Source organism: Arachis hypogaea, chromosome 20 (genome assembly GCF_003086295.3).
Source record: "Arachis hypogaea cultivar Tifrunner chromosome 20, arahy.Tifrunner.gnm2.J5K5, whole genome shotgun sequence".
Classification (NCBI taxonomy): domain Eukaryota; kingdom Viridiplantae; phylum Streptophyta; class Magnoliopsida; order Fabales; family Fabaceae; genus Arachis; species Arachis hypogaea.
The window spans coordinates 17,608,649-17,626,647 of NC_092055.1; the positions used below are offsets into that span (position 1 = coordinate 17,608,649).

General features: G+C 39.5%; 1 non-coding gene across 1 annotated transcript; it reads right to left on the minus strand.

The window, feature by feature from the left end:
* Nucleotides 1–351: 351 nt before the first annotated feature.
* LOC112787708 (small nucleolar RNA R71) lies at nt 352–459 on the minus strand. The gene has a single exon (XR_003195105.1). It is a non-coding gene; the product is annotated as a small nucleolar RNA R71 (small nucleolar RNA).
* Nucleotides 460–17,999: the final 17,540 nt, after the last annotated feature.

Sequence of the window (17,999 nt, forward strand, 5' to 3'; positions counted from 1 at the left end):
TTTACTGCACCTAATTCCAATTTACATGGAAGAAGCATCTCCATTCCTGCCATTGGAGCAAACAACTTTGAGCTGAAACCTCAATTAGTTTCTCTGATGCAGCAGAACTGCAAGTTTCATGGACTTCCATCTGAAGATCCTTTTCAGTTCTTAACTGAATTCTTGCAGATATGTGATACTGTTAAGACTAATGGAGTAGATCCTGAAGTCTACAGGCTCATGCTTTTCCCTTTTGCTGTAAGAGACAGAGCTAGATTATGGTTGGATTCTCAACCCAAAGACAGCCTGAACTCTTGGGATAAGCTGGTCACGGCTTTCTTAGCCAAGTACTTTCCTCCTCAAAAGCTGAGCAAGCTTAGAGTTGATGTTCAAACCTTCAGACAGAAAGAAGGTGAATCCCTCTATGAAGCTTGGGAAAGATACAAACAGTTGACCAAAAAGTGTCCCTCTGACATGCTTTCAGAATGGACCATCCTGGATATATTCTATGATGGTTTATCTGAGCTATCAAAGATGTCACTGGACACTTCTGCAGGTGGATCCATTCACCTAAAGAAAACGCCTGCAGAAGCTCAAGAACTCATTGACATGGTTGCTAATAACCAGTTCATGTACACTTCTGAAAGGAATCCTGTGAGTAATGGGACGCCTATGAAGAAGGGAGTTCTTGAAGTTGATACTCTGAATGCCATATTGGCTCAGAATAAAATATTGACTCAGCAAGTCAATATGATTTCTCAGAGTCTGCATGGAATGCAAGCTGCATCCAACAGTACTCAAGAAGCCTCTTATGCAGAAGAAGCTTATGATCCTGAGAACCCTGCAATAGCAGAGGTGAATTACTTAGGTGAACCTTATGGAAACACCTATAACTCATCATGGAGAAATCATCCAAATTTCTCATGGAAGGATCAAAAGCCTCAACAAGGCTTTAATAATGGTGGAAGAAATAGGTTTAACAATAGTAAACCTTTTCCATCATCCACTCAGCAACAGACAGAGAATTCTGAGCAGAATCTATCTAGCTTAGCAAACTTAGTCTCTGATCTATCTAAGGCCACTGTGAGTTTCATGAATGAAACAAGGTCCTCCATTAGAAATTTGGAGGCACAAGTGGGCCACCTGAGTAAGAAGATTACTGAAATCCCTCCCAATACTCTCCCAAGCAATACAGAAGAAAATCCAAAGAGAGAGTGCAAGGCCATTGATATTACCAAAATGGCCGAACCCAAAGAGGGAGAGGAGGACGTGAATCCCAGTGAGGAAGACCTCCTGGGACGTCCAGTGATCAATAAGGAGCTTCCCTCTGAGGAACCAAAGGACTCTGAGGCTCATCTAGAGACCATAGAGATTCCATTGAACCTCCTTATGCCATTCATGAGCTCTGATGAGTATTCCTCTTCTGAAGAGAATGGGGATGTTACTGAAGAGCAAACTGCCAAGTTTCTTGGTGCAATCATGAAGCTGAATGCCAAATTATTTGGCATTGATACTTGGGAAGTTGAACCTCCCTTGTTCATCAATGAACTAAGTGATCTGGATCAACTGACATTGCCTCAGAAGAGACAGGATCCTGGAAAGTTCATAATACCCTGTACCATAGGCACCATGATCTTTAAGGCTCTGTGTGACCTTGGTTCAGGAATAAACCTCATGCCCCTCTCTGTAATAGAGAAACTGGGAATCTATGGGGTGCAAGCTGCTAAAATCTCATTAGAGATGGCAGACAGTTCAAGAAAATAGGCTTATGGACAAGTAGAGGACGTGTTAGTAAAGGTTGAAGGCCTTTACATCCCTGCTGATTTCATAGTCCTGGATACTGGAAAGGAAGAGGATGAATCCATCATCCTAGGAAGACCTTTCCTGGCCACAGCAAGAGCTGTGATTGATGTTGACAGAGGTGAAATATTCCTTCAATGGAATGAGGACTCCCTTGTGTTTAAAACTCAAGGATCTCCCTCTGCAACCATGGAGAGGAAGCAGAAAAAGCTTCTCTCCAAGCAGAGTCAACCAGAGCCCCCACAGTCAAACTCTAAGTTTGGTGTTGGGAGGCCACAATCAAACTCTAAGTTTGGTGTTGAACTCCCATATCCAAACTCTAAGTTTGGTGTTGGAGAGTCTCAACAAAGCTCTGCACATCTGTGAGGCTCCATGAGAGTCTACTGTCAAGCTATTGACATTAAAGAAGCGCTTGTTGGGAGGCAACCCAATGTTTATTTATCTAACTATATTTTTCTTAGTTATATGTCTTTATAGGTTCATGATCATGTGGAGTCACAAAATAAACAAAAGAATAAAAAACAGCAGAAGAAAAATCACACCTTGGAGGAGCATCTGTCTGGCGTTCAAACGCCAGAACAAAGCATGGTTCTGGCGCTGAACGCCCAGAACAAGCATGGTTCTGGCGTTCAACGCCAGAAAAGGCAGCAGAGGGGCGTTGAATGCCCAAAATGGGCACCAACCTGGCGCTGAACGCCCAAAGTTGTGTGCAAGGGCATTTTGCATGCCTAAATTGGTGCAGGGATGTAAATGCCTTGACACCTCAGGATCTGTGGACCCCACAGGATCCCCACCTATCTCCACTCACTCTCTTCTCTCTTCTCAATCATCCTCTATTCCCAATAAACACTATTCCCTATCAACCCTTTACCACTCCCATCCATCTCCTCCATATCTTCTTCTTATTCTTCTATTCTTTCTTCTTTTGCTCGAGGGCGAGCAACATTCTAAGTTTGGTGTGGTAAAAGCATAGCTTTTTTTGTTTTATCCATAACCATTGATGGCACCTAAGGCCAGAGAAACCTCTAGAAAGAGGAAAGGGAAGACAAAAGCTTCCATCAAGGGTCTATAGCTCAGTGGTAGAACATTTGAATGCAAATCAAGAGATCCCTGAGATACATCAGGGGATACATTTTCTTCCACACAATTATTGGAAGCAACTAAGGGTGGAACATCAAGAGCACTCCATCATGCTTCATGAAATAAGAGAAGATCAAAAAGCAATGAGGGAGGAGCAACAAAGACAAGGAAGAGACATAGAAGAGCTCAAGGACATCATTGGTTCCTCAAGAAGGAAACGCCACCATCACTAAGGTGGATTCATTCCTTGTTCTTCTTTCTTCTGTTTTTCGTTTTCTATGTTATGTGCCTATCTATGTTTGTGTCTTCATTACATGATCATTAGTAGTAGTAACTATGTCTTAAAGTCATAAATGTCCTAGGAATCCATCACCTCTCTTAAATGAAAAATATTTTAATTCAAAAGAACAAGAAGTACATGAGTTTCGAATTTATCCTTGAACTTAGCTTAATTATATTGATGTGGTGACAATGCTTCTTGTTTTCTGAATGAATGCTTGAACAGTGCATATGTCTTTTGAAGTTGTTGTTTAAAAATGTTAAATATGTTGGCTCTTGAAAGAATGATGACTAGGAGACATGTATTTGATAATCTGAAAAATCATAAAAATGATTCTTGAAGCAAAAAAAAGCAGCAAAGAACAAAGCTTGCAGAAAAAAAAATAGGCGAAAAAAAAATAGAAAGAAAAAGCAAGCAGAAAAAGCCAAAAGCTCTTAAAACCAAGAGGCAAGAGCAAAAAGCCAATAACCCTTAAAACCAAAAGGCAAGGACAAATAAAAAGGATCCCAAGGCTTTGAGCATCAGTGGATAGGAGGGCCTAAAGGAATAAAATCCTGGTCTAAGCGGCTAAACCAAGCTGTCCCTAACCATGTGCTTGTGGCGTGTAGGTGTCAAGTGAAAACGTGAGACTGAGCGGTTAAAGTCAAGGTCCAAAGCAAAAAAAGAGTGTGCTTAAGAACCCCGGACACCTCTAATTGGGGACTTTAGCAAAGCTGAGTCACAATCTGAAAAGGTTCACCCAATTATGTGTTTGTGGCATTTATGTATCCGGTGGTAATACTGGAAAACAAAGTGCTTAGGGCCACGGCCAAGACTCATAAAGAAGCTGTGTTCAAGAATCATCATACTGAACTAGGAGAGTCAATAACACTATTCAAAATCTGAAGTTCCTATAGATGCCAATCATTCTGAACCTCAATGGATAAAGTGAGATGCCAAAACTATTCAAGAGGCAAAAAGCTATAAGTCCCGCTCATTTGAATGAAGCTATGTTTCATTGATAGTTTGGAATTTATAGTATATTCTCTTCTTTTTATCCTATTTGATTTTCAGTTGCTTGGGGACAAGCAACAATTTAAGTTTGGTGTTGTGATGAGCGGATAATTTATACGCTTTTTGACATTGTTTTTAGTATGTTTTTAGTAGGATCTAGTTACTTTTAGGGATGTTTTCATTAGTTTTTATGTTAAATTCATATTTCTGGACTTTACTATGAGTTTGTGTGTTTTTCTGTGATTTTAGGTATTTTCTGGCTGAAATTGAGGGACTTGAGCAGAAATCAGATTCAGAGGTTGAAAAAGGACTGCTGATGCTGTTGGATTCTGACCTCCCTGCACTCAAAGTGGATTTTCTGGAGCTACAGAACTCTAAATGGCGCACTTCCAATTGCTTTGGAAAGTAGACATCCAGGGCTTTACAGAAATATATAATAGTTCATACTTTGGCCAAGAATAGACGACGTAAACTGGCGTTCAACGCCAGCTCTCTGCCCAAATCTGGCGTCCAGCGCCAGAAAAGGAGCCAAAACCAGAGTTGAACGCCCAAACTGGCACAAAAGCTGGCGTTCAACTCCACAAATGGCCTCTGCACGTGCAACACTCAAGCTCAGCCCAAACACACACCAAGTGGGCCCAGGAAGTGGATTTATGCATCAATTACTTACTCATGTAAACTCTAGTGACTAGTTTATTATAAATAGGACCTTTTACTAGTCTTTTTAACATCTTTGGTCTCAGTTTTAATCCATTGTTCATCTTAGGAGACTATTGATCACGTTTAGGGGGCTGGCCATCTTGGCCATGCCTGGACCTTTCACTTATGTATTTTCAACGGTAGAGTTTCTACACTCCATAGATTAAGGTGTGGAGGTCTGCTGTTCCTCAAAGATTAATGCAAAGTACTACTGTTTTCTATTCAATTCTTCTTATTTCTCTTCTAAGATATCCATTCGCACCCAAGAACGTGATGAAGGTGATGATTATGTGTGACGCTCATCATCCTTCTCCCTTATGAACGCGTGCCTGACAAACACTTCTGTTCTACATGAAATAAGCCAGAATGAATATCTCTTAGATCTCTTAACCAGAATCTTCGTGGCGTAAGCTAGAATGATGACGGCATTCAAGAGAATCCGGAAAGTCTAAACCTTGTCTGTGGTATTCCGAGTAGGATTCAATGATTGAATGACTGTGACGAGCTTCAAACTCGCCATTGCAGGGCGTTAGTGACAGACGCAAAAGGATAGTAAATCCTATTCCGGCATGATCGAGAACCGACAGATGAATAGCCGTGCCGTGACAGGGTGCGTGAGCATATTATTCACTGAGAGGATAAGATGAAGCCATTGCCAAGGGTGATGCCTCCAGACGATTAGCCGTGCCGTGACAGGGCATTGGATCATTTTCCCGAGAGATGACCGAAAGTAGCCATTGACAGTGGTGATGTATCACATAAAGCCAGCCATGGAAAGGAGTGAGACTGATTGGATGAAGATAGCAGGAAAGCAGAGGTTCAGAGGAACGAAAAGCATCTCCATTCGCTTATCTGAAATTTCTACCAATGATTTACATAAGTATCTCTATCCCTATTCTATTATTCATTATTCGAAAACTCCATGATTATTTTATATCCGCCTGACTGAGATTTGCAAGGTGACCATAGCTTGCTTCATACCAACAATCTCCGTGGGATTCGACCCTTACTCACGTAAGGTATTACTTGGACGACCCAGTGCACTTGCTGGTTAGTTGTATCGAAGTTGTGAACCATGGTATTGGCACCATGTTCTTGGCGCCATTGCCAGGGAAAGAAAGAGCCATGAATTCTACATAATCAAAGTGTGATCACGATTGCACATACCAAGTTGCTCACGTTGCTAGGGAATGTTTGAACCTGGACATCACAATTTCGTGCACCACCCTCCCTTGTCGATCAAAGAGCAGAAACGTTCAATCTGTTTTTGTTTTTTTCTTTTTCCCTGACAATCACAGTAACAGGAACACCCCATCGTATAACCATTGAATGTGACCTTCTTGTTAACTCTATATATAGTGTTCTACGAAGGAGTTGAATGTCAATTGTAATCATTACTATCAGGGGCGATTGACACAACTGTCGATACTGCAATGAACCTCGAAAAAATGCATCAACTTCGAGTTGCGGATTGCCTCGTCGAATTATCCCACTCAAGTATATTGGTTTCCCGAGGCATGTTACTTGTGTCACTATTTTAACCATTTTAAAGTACAATATACAGTAGCATATATATGTACAGACACAAGAAAAAAAAATCTTTGATTGCGAGCGAATAACATCAGGGTACTCATGTGAGTGATGGAATTTCCTTTTTTTTATTTACTTGTTGAGTAAGAATTGCTATATTTTCTTGACTACTCGAAGGAACGTTGTGTTGTCAAGTCCCAGGGTTCCTGTAATTTGTAGCGGGTGGAATGTCAGCAAATTTTTAGTATTTCTTCCGTTTTATTTATCTCGGTTAAAAATTATTTTTTTTTTATTTTTTCCCCTGGAATTTATGAAGATGATTTTATTTTTATTGTATTATTTTAGCATTGAATTATAACACATACAATGTATCTACTGTTATTTTAACAGACGAATTTAATTTACCATCTTGGGCTGACGCGTGTTGTCGAAGTATCACCCATACAGTGCGACTAGTGTACTATATACGCCCCCTGCATTTGGAAAGGAGATGGTTCTAGGTAACAGACGATACTCCTGGATTAAAAAAAACACGAACAAAAAAGACCAATGTCTCAGGATTCGGGGGCGGAACCAACCAAAATACTCGATGCGGACGAACTCGCGGAACTGTTGATCAGCGAGATGTTCCGCCTTTTTCGGGGGGATGAGAAAAATATGGATTGGACACTGTTTGAGGCTGCCATTGTGAAGAGGGAAGAGATTCTCAAGGATAAAGTTGAGACGCTCCGTGAACTGTTGAGTGCATCGAAGACGGCGTATCTGACCGTCGAGGTCAAGCTGAAGGCGAAGGAGTTACAGGTCGAGGAGGCCGAGCATGCCATGCATGGGATGCACGCGTTGCTGTGTGAACAGGTTAACGACTTCCACACGGGCATGCAGCAGCTGGAGAGGCAGGGAGGCGACCTGATGGCGAAGGTTGAAGACCTTCATCACCGGGAGCAGGTTGATTTTGCAAAGTTGGATGCATTGCGGGGAAGGGTCGCAGATATGGAGGAGGGGAATAAATTCCCAGAGCGGCAAAGGAGCCTATGATTCCGTGCAATCGGCAGAGTGAGACAACCAGGACGATATGTTCACCAACGTCGAAGAGGCTACGAGAGGTGTTTGACTTGGCGTGCACGCTTGTGAACTCTCTGTCGTTTTCCGATACCCTTCATCGCCTTAAGGAACTTCGCTATTTGTATTTTGTGTTTATGTATTTGGTGTTTGATCTTTTACTTTGTGTGTTGATGCTCTTAGTTTAGCGTTTAGGGTTTAGGATTTAGGGTGCATATTGATGAGCGGATAATTTATACGCTTTTTGGCATTGTTTTTAGGTAGTTTTTAGTATATTTTAGTTACTTTTTATTATATTTTTATTAGTTTTTAAATAAAAATTATATTTCTAGACTTTACTATGAGTTTGTGTATTTTTCTGTGATTTCAGGTATTTTCTGTCTGAAATTGAGAGACTTGAGCAAAAATCTGATTCAGAGGCTGAAAAAGGACTGCAGATGCTGTTGGATTCTGACCTCCCTGCACTCGAAATGGATTTTCTGGAGCTACAGAAACCCAATTGGTGCGCTCTCAATTGCGTTGGAAAGTAGACATCCAGGGATTTCCATAAATATATAATAGTCCATACTTTGCCCGAGTTTTGACAACGTAAACTGGCGTTCAAACGCTAACTTCCTGCCCTATTCTGAAGTTAAACGCAAGAAACAGGTTGCAAACCAGAGTTAAACGCCAAAAATAGGCTACAACCTGGCGTTTAACTCCAAGAAGAGTCTCTACACATGAAAGCTTCAATGCTCAGCCCAAGCACACACCAAGTGGGCCCGGAAGTGGATTTCTGCATCAATTACTTATTTTTTGTTAACCCTAGTAACTAGTTTAGTATAAAAACTACTTTTAGTGATTTATTTCAAAGTCTTTGGAAGGGACCATAGAATCGGTCTTTAGATCATTGTTCACATTTTGAGAGGCTGGCCTCACGGCCATGCCTAGACTATTTTCACTTATGTATTTTCAACGGTGGAGTTTCTACACCCCATAGATTAAGGTGTGGAGCTCTGCTGTTCCTCATAAATTAATGCAAAGTACTATTGTTTTTCTATTCAATTCAAGCTTATTCTTATTCTAAGATATTCATTCGCGCCCAAGAACATGATGAATGTGATGATTATGTGACGCTCATCAACATTCTCACTTATGAACACGTGCCTGACAACTACTTCCGTTCTACATGAAGACAAGCTAGAATGAGTATCTCTTAGATACCTAATACAGGGGACCGAGTCCAAGATATTAGAGTCTTCGTGGTATAAGCTAGAATCCATTGGCAGCATTCTTAAGATCCAGAAAGTCTAAACCTTATCTGTGGTATTCCGAGTAGGATCTGGGATGGGATGACTGTGATGAGCTTCAAACTCGCGAGTGTTGGGTGTAGTGACAGACGCAAAAGGATCAATGGATCCTATTCCGACATGATCAAGAACCGACAAATGATTAGCCGTGCGGTGATAGCGCATTTTGGACCATTTTCACTAAGAGGACGGGAGGTAGCCATTGAAGACAGTGATGCCCAACATACAGCTTGCCATGGAAAGGAGTATGAATGATTGAATGGAGGCAGTAGGAAAGCAGAGATTCAAAAGGAACAAAGCATCTCCATACGCTTATCTGAAATTCTCACCAATGAATTACATAAGTATCTCTATCTTATTTTATGTTCTATTTATATTTTAATTATCAAAATCCCATAATCACTTGAATCTGCCTGACTGAGATTTACAAGTTGACCATAGCTTGCTTCAACCCGACAGTCTCCGTGGGATCGACCCTTACTCACGTAAGGTTTATTACTTGGACGACCCAGTGCACTTGCTGGTTAGTTGTGCGGAGTTGTGAAAAGGAATTGAGATTATGAACGTGCGTACCAAGTTGTTGGCGCAGTTGAGATCACAATTTCGTGCACCAATTTTTTGGCGCCGTTGCCGGGGATTGTTCGAGTTTGGACAACTGAAGGTTCATCTTGTTGCTCAGATTAGGTAACTTTATTTTATTTTTAATCTTTTTTTTATTTTCGAAAAATTTTCAAAAGAAAAAAGAAAATTTTATAAAATAAATAAATTATTCTATGGCTTCAGAATTTTGAGAATGAATTCTAGAGTTTCATGATGATCTGTTGAAGTCTGGCTGGCTGTAAAGCCATGTCTAATCTTTTGGACCGAGGTTTCAACTTATCATCACAAGAGCTTGTCGATTTTTATCAATCTTGCTGTTGAATGTAATGATCTGCTAAAGCTTGGCTGGCCATTGGCCATGTCTAGTGTTTTGGACCGAAGCTTTCACTGAAAGCTTGGCTGGCTAGTAAACCATGTCTAATTCCTGGACCGGAGTTTTAGACTAACATTGCATGATTCTTGGAATTCTTATTAAAAATTTTGAATTTATTTGTTTTCTTTTTCAAATTAACTTTCGGAATAAAATCCCAAAAAAAAAATTTAATAAAATCATAAAAAAAATTTTGTACTTTTGTTTGAGTCTTGTGTCAAATTTTAAGTTTTGTGTCAATTGCATCTTTTCAATGTTTCTTAAAAATTTTCGAAAATTCATGCATGTGTCCTTCATAATCTTCAAGTTGTTCTTGATGATTGTCTTTATTTGATCTTTGCAATTTGTTAGTGTCTAAGGTTTAAAAATTTTTAAGTTTGGTGTCTTGCATGTCTTTCTTTTCTTAAAAAATTTTTAAAAATATGTTCTTGGTGTTCATCTTGACATTCAAAGTGTCTTGCATATTTTTCTTGTTTTGATTCATAATTTTTATGTCTTGTGTCATTTTTATGTTTTTCTCTCTCTTTATTAAAAATTCAAAAATAAAAAAAATCTTTCCCTTATTCTTCTCATAAATTTCGAATATTTGAATTGACTTATTCAAAAAATTTTAAAATTTAGTTGTTTCTTATGAGTCAAGTCAAATTTTCAATTTAAAAATTCTATCTTTTTTAAAAATCAAATCTTTTTCATTTTTTCTTTCATATTTTCGAAAATTTCAAAATGATTTCAAAATTTTTTTCTTATTTTTTTGAAATTAATACAAAGTATTTAATGTGATTGATTCAAAAATCTCAAGTTGTTACTTGCCTATTAAGAAAGGTTCAATCTTTAAATCTTAAAATCATATCTTTTAGTTTCTTGTTAGTCAAGTAATCAACTTTAATTTTCAAAATCAAATCTTTTTAATTTTCTTTTCAAATCTTTTTCAAAATAGATTTCTATCATATCTTTTTCAAAATCAATTTCAAAATCTTTTCTAACTTCTTATCTTTTTAAAATTGATTTTCAAATCTTTTTCAAGTAATCTTATCTTTTTGTTCGATTTTAAAAGTTTACTATTTTTTATCTTTTTTTTTTCAAATTTTATTTCTCTTTTTAATTTTCAAATTATAACTGATTTTTAAAATAAAAATAAAAATATTTTCCTTTTATTTTAAATTAAATTCGAATTCTCTCCCCTCTCTCATTTCCTTTTATTTATTTATTTATCTACTAACCCTCTTCTTCTATTCATAATTCGAACCCTCTTTACCTCTCTGTGTTCGATTTTTTCATCTTCTCTTTTCTTAATTCTACTCTTCTATTCTTCTACTCACACAAAGGAATCTCTATACTGTGACATAGAGGATTCCTCTTCTTTTCTGTTCTCTTCTTTTTCATATGAGCAAGAACAAGGATAAGAACATTCTTGTTGAAACTGATCCTGAACCTGAAAGGACTCTGAAGAGGAAGCTAAGGGAAGCTAAGGCACAACCCTCTCGAGAGGACCTGACAGAAATTTTCGAAAAAGAAGGAGACATGGCCGAACCTAATAACAATGGTGGAGATGCAAGGAAGATGCTTGGTGACTTTATTGCACCCTCTTCTAACTTCTATGGAAGAAACATCTTACTTCCTGCAATTGGAGCAAACAACTTTGAGCTTAAGCCTCAATTAGTTTCTCTAATGCAGTAGAATTGCAAGTTTCATGGACTTCCAATGGAAGATCCTCATCAGTTTTTAGCTGAATTTTTGCAAATCTGTGACACTGTCAAGACCAATGGAGTTGATCCCGAGGTCTACAGGCTTATGCTTTTCCCTTTTGCTGTAAGAGACAAAGCTAGAACATGGTTGGATTCACAACCTAAGGATAGCCTGAACTCTTGGGATAAGCTGGTCAGTGCTTTCCTGGCCAAATTCTTTCCACCTTAAAAGATGAGCAAGCTTAGAATGGAAATCCAAACCTTCAGACAGAAGGAGGGTAAGTCCCTCTATGAAGCCTGGGAAAGATATAAGCAACTAATCAAAAGGTGTCCTACTGACATGCTTCCAGAATGGAGCATCATATGTATATTCTATGATGGTCTGTCTGAGTTGTCAAAAATGTCATTGGACCATTCTGCAGGAGGATCTCTTCATCTAAAAACCCCTGCAGAAGCTCAGGAACTCATTGAAATTGTTGCAAATAACCAGTTCATGTACACCTCTGAGAGGAATCCTGTAAACAATGGGACGCCTCAGAAGAAGGGAGTTCTTGAAATTGACACTCTGAATGCCATATTGGCTCAGAATAAAATACTGACTCAGCAAGTTAATATGATTTCTCAGAGTTTGAATGGATTGCAAGCTGCATTCAACAGTACTAAAGAGGCATCTTCTGAAGAAGAAGCTTATGATCCTGAGAACCCTACAATGGCAGAGGTGAATTACATGGGAGAACCCTATGGAAACACCTATAATCCTTCATGGAGAAATCATCCAAATTTCTCATGGAAGGACCAACAGAAGCCTCAACAAGGCTTCAACAATAATGGTGGAAAAAACAGATTTAGCAATAGCAAGCCTTTTTCATCATCTTCTCAGCAACAGACAGAGAATTCTGAACAGAGCCATTCTGGTCTGGTTACCATAGTCTCTGATCTATCCAAGACCACACTAAGTTTCATGAATGAAACAAGGTCCTCCATTAGAAGTTTGGAGGCACAGGTGGGTCAGCTGAGTAAGAAGATTACTGAAACTCCTCCCAGTACTCTCCCAAGTAATACAAAAGAAAATCCCAAGAGAGAGTGCAAGGCCATAACCATGACCAATATGGCCGAACCTGGAGAGAGTGAGGAGGACGTGAGTTCCAGTGAGGAAAGCCTCATGGGACGTCCTCTGGACAGAAAGGAGTTTCCCTTTGAGGAACCAAAGGAATCTGAGGCTCATACAGAGACCATAGAGATTCCATTGAACTTCCTTCTGCCATTCATAAGCTCTGATGAATATTCTTCCTCTGAAGAGGATGAAGACATCACTGAAGAGCAAGTTGCTAAGTATCTAGGAGCAATCATGAAGCTGAATGCCAAATTACTTGGTAATGAGACTTGGGAGGATGAACCCCTCTTGTTCACCAATGAACTGAGTGTATTAATGAGGCAGAAATTACCACAGAAGAAACCGGATCCCGAAAAATTCTTCATACCTTGTACCATAGGCACCATGACCTTTAAGAAGGCTCTGTGTGACCTGGGGTCAGGGATAAACCTCATGGCACTCTCTGTAATGGAGAAACTGGGAATCTTTGAGGTACAAGTTGCAAGAATCTCACTAGAGATGGCAGACAAATCAATGAAACAGGCTTATGGACTAGTAGAGGACGTGCTAGTAAAGGTTGAAGGCCTTTACATCCCTGCTGATTTCATAATCCTAGACACTGGGAAGGATGAGGATAAATCCATCCTCCTTGGCAGACCCTTCCTAGCCACAGCAAAAGCTGTGATTGATGTTAACAGAGGAGAGTTGGTCCTTCAGTTGAATGAGGACTACCTTGTATTTAAGACTCAAGGTTCTCCTTCTGTAACCATGGAGAGGAAGCATGAAAAGCTTCTCTCAATACAGAGTCAAACAAAACCCTCCACATTCAAACTCTAAGTTTGGTGTTGGGAGGCCACAACCAAACTCTAAGTTTGGTGTTGAGAGGCCACAACCCTGCTCTGATTATCTGTGAGGCTCCATGAGAGTTCACTGTCAAGCTATTGACATTAAAGAAGCGTTTGTTGGGAGGCAACCCAATGTTATTTAATTATCTCTATTTATTTTTCATTATTATTTTATGTTTTCTTTAGGTTGATGATCATGTGAAGTCACAAAAACAACTGAAAAATAAAAAACAGAATGAAAAACAGCATTAAAAATAGCTCACCCTGGAGGAAGAGCTTACTAGCATTTAAACGCCAGTAAGAGTAGTAGAATGGGCGTTAAACGCCCAGTCTGGCACCATTTTGGGCGTTTAACGCCAAAAACAGGTACCAGACTGGCGTTTAACGCCAGAACAGAGCATCAAGTTGGCATTTAACGCCAAGAAGGGAGAAAAGCTGGCGTTAAACGCCAGAAACAAGCAGCAACCTGGCATTTAACGCCAGAATTGCACTCTAAGGGCGTTTTGCACGCCTAAATGGAGCAGGGATGCTAAGTCCTTGACCCCTCAGGATCTGTGGACCCCACAGGATCCCCACCTACCCCACCTCTTCTTCTCTCCTCTTCACACCTTTTCATAACACTCTTCCCCAAATACTCTTCACCACTCAAATCCATCCACTCTTCCCCAAAAACCCCACCTACCTCCAAATTCAAAATCCTTTCCCTCCCAAACCCAACCCTAATACACGAAACCTACCCTTCCCCCCACCCCTATATAAACCCCTCAACACTCCTTCATTTTCACACATTATAACCACTACTTCTACCCCTTGGCCGAATCACATATCTCCCTCCATCTCCTCTATTTTCTTCTTCTTCTACTACTTTCTTTCTTATTTTGCTCGAGGACGAGCAAACTTTTTAAGTTTGGTGTGGTAAAAGCATTGCTTTTTATTTTTCTATAACCATTAATGGCACCTAAGGCCAGAGAAACCTCAAGGAAGAAGAAAGGAAAGGCAATTGTTTCCACCTCTGAGTCATGGGAGATGGAGAGATTCATCTCAAAGGTCCATCAAGACCACTTCTATGAAGTTGTGGCTAAGAAAAAGGTGATCCCTAAGGTCCCTTTTAAGCTAAAAAAGGGCGAATATCCGAAGATCCGACAAGAGATTAGAAGAGGATGGGAAGTACTCTCAAATCCTGTTCAACAAGTCAGAATCTTAATGGTTCAAGATTTCTATACAAATGCATGGATCACTAGGAACCATGATCAAAGTATGAACCCAAACCCAAAGAATTGGCTTACAATGATTTGGGGGAAATACTTAGATTTCAGTCCAAAAAATATAAGGTTGGCGTTCAACTTGCCAATGATGCAAGAAAACGCACACCCTTACACTAGAAGGGTCAACTTTGATCAAAGGTTGGACCAAGTCCTCATGGACATATGTGTGGAAGGAGCTCAATAGAGAGTTGACTCAAGAGGTAAGCTGGTTCAATTGAGAAGACCGGACCTTGAGCCTGTAGCTAGGGGATGGTTGGAGTTCATCCAACGCTCTATCATCCCTACTAGCAACCGATCCGAAGTAACTATGGATCGGGCCATCATGATCCATAGTATCATGATTGGGGAGGAAGTAGAAGTTCATGAGATTATACCTCAAGAACTCTACAAGGTGGCTGACAAGTCCTCCACTTTGGCAAGGTTAGCCTTTCCTCGCCTCATTTGTCACCTCTGCAATTCGGCTGGGATTGTCATAGAGGAAGACACCCTCATTGAAGAGGACAAGCCCATCACTAAGAAAAGGATGGAGCAAACAAGAGAGCCCACTCATGGACCTCAACAAGAGCATGAGGAAATTCCTCATCATGAAATCCTTGAGATGCCTCAAGGGATGCACTTTCCTCCACAAAACTATTGGGAGCAAATTAACACCTCCCTAGGAGAATTAAGTTCCAACATGGGACAAGTAAGGGTGGAGCACCAAGAGCACTCCATCATTCTCCATGAGATTAGAGAAGATCAAAGAGCTATGAGGGAGGAGCAACAAAGGCAAGAAAGAGACATAGAGGAGCTCAAGAACACCATTGGTTCTTCAAGAGGAAGAAGACGCCATCCCTACTAAGGTGGACCCGTTCCCTAATCTCCTTATCTATTTATTTTTTCTGTTTTTGTTCTTTATGCTTTATTGTTATTTATGTTTGTGTCTAGTGTCTATGCCTTAAAGCTATGAATGTCCTATGAATCCATCACCTTTCTTAAATGAAAAATGTTCTAAAAACAAAAGAACAAGAAGTACATGGATTTCGAATTCATCCTTGAGATTAGTTTAATTATTTTGATGTGGTGGCAATACTTTTTGTTTTATGAATGAATGCTTGAACAGTGCATATTTTTGAATTTGTTGTTTATGAATGTTAAATTTGTTGGCTCTTGAAAGAATGATGAAAAAGGAGAAATGTTATTGATAATCTGAAAAATCATAAAATTGATTCTTGAAGCAAGAAAAAGCAGTGAAAAACAAGGCTTGCAAAAAAAAAATGGCGAAAATAAAAGAAAAGAAAGAAAGAAAAAGAAAAAGCAAGCAGAAAAAGCCAATAGCTCTTTAAACCAAAAGGCAAGAGCAAAAAGTCAATAACCCTTTAAACCAAAAGGCAAGGGTAAAAAGGATCCAAGGCTTTGAGAATCAGTGGATAGGAGGGCCCAAGGGAATAAAATCCTGGCCTAAGCGGCTAAACCAAGCTGTCCCTAATCATGTGCTTGTGGCGTGAAGGTGTCAAGTAAAAAGCTTGAGACTGAGCGGTTAAAGTCGTGATCCAAAGCAAAAAGAGTGTGCTTAAGAACCCTGGACACCTCTAATTGGGGACTCTAGCAAAGCTGAGTCACAATCTGGGTTCACCCAGTTATGTGTCTGTGGCATTTATGTATCCGGTGGTAATACTGGAAAACAAAGTGCTTAGGGTCACAACCAAGACTCATAAAATAGCTGTGTTCAAGAATCAACACATTGAACTAGGAGAATCAATAACACTATCTAAATTCTGAGTTCTTATATATGTCAATCATTCTGAACTTCAAAGGATAAAGTGAGATGCCAAAACTATTCAGAGGCAAAAAGCTACTAGTCCCGCTCATCTGATTGGAGCTAAGTTTGATTGATATTTTGGAATTTAATAGTATATTCTCTTTTTTTTATCCTATTTGATTTTCAGTTACTTGGGGACAAGCAACAATTTAAGTTTGGTGTTGTGATGAGCGGATAATTTATACGCTTTTTGGTATTGTTTTTAGGTAGTTTTTAGTATGTTTTAGTTACTTTTTATTATATTTTTATTAGTTTTTAAATAAAAATCACATTTCTGGATGTGATTTTAGGTATTTTCTGGCTGAAATTGAGGGACTTGAGCAAAAATCTTATTCAGAGGCTGAAAAAGGACTGCAGATACTGTTGGATTCTGACCTCCCTGCACTCGAAATGAATTTTCTAGAGCTACAGAAACCCAATTAGTGCGCTCTCAATTGCGTTGCAAAGTAGATATCCAGGGCTTTCCAGCAATATATAATAGTCCATACTTTGCCTGAGTTTTGACGTGTAAACGGGCATTCAAACGCCAACTTCCAGCCCTATTCTGAAGTTAAACGCCAGAAACAGGTTACAAACCAAAGTTAAACGCCAGAAACAGGCTACAACCTGGCGTTTAACTCCAAGAAGAATCTCTACATATGAAAGCTTCAATGTTCAGCCCAAGCACACACCAAGTGGGCCCAGAAGTGGATTTCTGCATCAATTACTTATTTTCTGTAAACCCTAGTAACTAGTTTAGTATAAAAACTACTTTTAGTGATTTATTTCAGAGTCTTCGGAAGGGACCATAGAATCGGTCTTTTGATCATTGTTCACGTTTTGAGAGGCTGGCCTCACGGCCATGCCTAAACTATTTTCACTTATGTATTTTCAACGGTAGAGTTTCTACACCCCATAGATTAAGGTGTGGAGCTCTGTTGTTCCTCATAAATTAATGCAAAGTACTATTATTTTTCTATTCAATTCAAGCTTATTCTTATTCTAAGATATTCATCCGCGCCCAAGAACATGATGAATGTGATGATTATGTGACGCTCATCACCATTCTCACTTATGAACGTGTGCCTGACAACTACTGCTGTTCTACATGAAGACAAGCTAGCATGAGTATCTCTTAGATACCTAATACAGGGGACCGAGTCCGAGATATTAGAGTCTTCGTGGTATAAGCTAAAATCCATTGGCAGCATTCTTGAGATCTGGAAAGTCTAAACCTTGTCCGTGGTATTCTGAGTAGAATCTGCGATGGGATGACTATGATGAGCTTCAAACTCGCGAGTGTTGGGCGTAGTGACAGACGCACAAGGATCAATGGATCCTATTCTGACATGATTGAGAAGCGACAGATGATTAGCCGTGCGGTGACAGCGCATTTTGGACCATTTTCACTGAGAGGACGGGAGGTAGCCATTGACGACGGTGATGCCCAACATACAGCTTGCCATGGAAAGGAGTATGAATGATTGAATGGAGATAGTAGGAGAGCAGAGATTCAGAAGGAACAAAGCATCTCCATACGCTTATCTGAAATTCTCACCAATGAATTACATAAGTATCTCTATCTTATTTTATGTTCTATTTATATTTTAATTATCAAAATCCCATAACCACTTGAATCTTCCTGACTGAGA